At 33.3% G+C, this 2,212-nt stretch overlaps 1 long non-coding RNA gene across 1 annotated transcript; it reads left to right on the top strand.

Annotated features, from left to right (window-relative positions):
* Window positions 1-560: 560 nt before the first annotated feature.
* Window positions 561-2,200, top strand: LOC125198390. The gene is made up of 4 exons (XR_007172396.1): window positions 561-985; window positions 1,091-1,168; window positions 1,820-1,934; window positions 2,026-2,200. It is a non-coding gene; the product is annotated as an uncharacterized LOC125198390 (long non-coding RNA).
* The last annotated feature ends 12 nt before the right edge of the window (window positions 2,201-2,212 follow it).

The raw sequence follows: 2,212 nt of genomic DNA on the forward strand, positions 1-2,212 counted from the left end.
TCATAGTTGAGTCATTTCCATGTATGGTAACTTTTTTCTCTTTCTCACTTTACTTTCTCTTACCTTATTCTCTATACTTTATTCACTTTATACTTTATTCTCTCTACATATTCCACTCTCTTACTTTTTTATCTATTTATTTATCACACTCAACCTCCCTTTGATCTTAGACCCGTGCCCAAAAATTCCGCCTCAACTATAGTGAAACGCTGGGAGTACAGTACTTGGGATAATTTATCTCATCGATCTTTGGATGTGCAACTATTGATTTATTTTTTCTTCAATTTTAATTTTAATTTTTAGTTGATTTATGAATATTTTAGGATCCTATTCTATTAATTAGATCTTTAGTTACTTCTACGTTTAACATTTAAAATTGAATTAATTACTGATTATGAGACACTACAAATATACTCCATAAAGACGCAAAACTAGTGACGCAGTCATTTGCGTTGCAAAATTTTAAAAATAAACAAAATTAAGGACGCTAAATATAAGCGTAGTTAAGTTAGAGACGATTAAACTATTGCGTCTTTAAATTAGGGATACTTTCGTAAATGCGTCGTTAAATGCATTCACATTTTTATCCCTACTTTCATCTTTAGCATCACTGTATTGTTCTCCGGCGAAAGTTCGCCGCCTCAACCGCGGTTTTTCCTCCTTCCCTAACATCTAATTCTCACCCTTAACTTCTAATTCTCACCCTTAACTTCTAATTCAATAGCTTAGTCATTAACTCAACCCTCCCCCAATTCTACTCTCATTTTTCCTTCATTCATCTTCCTCCAAACCGATCAATTCCTCCTGAAATTCGGCGAATCCACAACTGGAATCCACAATCTCTCGCTTGAAATCTCTCTCCGATTCTACAGCGGAGTGTCTTCCCCACTTTCATCACATTCGGCCGAACGCCAGCGAAATTGCAGTGTCTTCCTCCACCGCCTGCATCTTAGGTTTATTCCTTTTTTCTTCCTAATCGGACGAGGTATAAACTTTTCCTTGATGATTTTGATTTCCTTTATTAATTTATTTGGTGGTATATATAAGTGATTGATTTTCCTTTTTTCCTTCTCATTTTTTCGTTGCCTAGAGAAATTGGAGAGTAGATCGATGATGAGTTCGTTCTCCAAATCAAAAGGTTCAGGAATTTAAATATAAGCTTCAGAAGGTGAGTCCAAATTTTTATGATTATTTTCTCAAAAATTGAAGAAACTTTGAGCTTAATTCTCATATAATTCTTCTTATGAGTCAGCTTTTTTTCCTTGTGAGTGAGTATGATAAAAGAAAAATTGAGTAGAACAATTTTAAGTTTATGAGTATGAGTATGAGTTTGATCATTGGTCAAGCTGGAATGTATTAAATCGTATAGAATTTAGGTATTTTGTGTATCTATACTCTGTTCATACATGTCCTCATCTTCGGCTTGTGAATGTAGCAATTCTTAAAACTGTTTTGTGAAATAAAAAATGACTTTACAAATATGTCATCCTTCTTTGCTGGGTATATTGGTTTTGTAATTTGATTATTTATCACATTTGCATATAGTTTCTGCAATGTGATAGTTTTATAATTGATTAATTGATTTTATAATATTGAGCATAATGAATAATTGAATTTATAATATTGAGCATAATTAAATTGCAGTTTTAAGGCTGCTTTCACCAATAGTTACTAAACGTACGAAGAATGTTATGATGAGACCATTATTTAAAACATTTATCTTGTTTTAGGTGGATTTTTGATATGGTATTGTTTAAACAAAACACTTATGAGATAAAACAGATTGAATGGACTTATGTCTTGTTATATCCATCACCAGAGCTTTTGTGACACAAGAGCATACTGTTATGCAAGAGCATTACTCTCGCTTTCACTAACGCCTATCTGTTATGCCGGTTGACCTCTTGCCAGAAAACAAATGTTTTGGTTCGAGAGTAAGTATGACTTTTTCGCTTCTCCTCTATGAGCTTCTTTGTTCTTGTTTTATTTGCACTTTAGCAATCTTAATAGCCTTCTTTTTATTAGGAGAATCTTTGAAGCCCTCTCCAGTGATAACTTCTTTGGTGGTCTTGACATCGACCTTGATGGATCAAGTCCAAGAGATGATAGTTGTCTCCCTTTCTATCAGATGTAAACTTTTTATCATTATCGAATTTTCTTTGTATAGTTGGTCAGCTCTCAGCCGTGCTCTTCTTAATTCTATGTTGTTGGT

The sequence above is a fragment of the Salvia hispanica genome, unplaced genomic scaffold (assembly GCF_023119035.1).
Source record: "Salvia hispanica cultivar TCC Black 2014 unplaced genomic scaffold, UniMelb_Shisp_WGS_1.0 HiC_scaffold_1408, whole genome shotgun sequence".
Taxonomy (NCBI): domain Eukaryota; kingdom Viridiplantae; phylum Streptophyta; class Magnoliopsida; order Lamiales; family Lamiaceae; genus Salvia; species Salvia hispanica.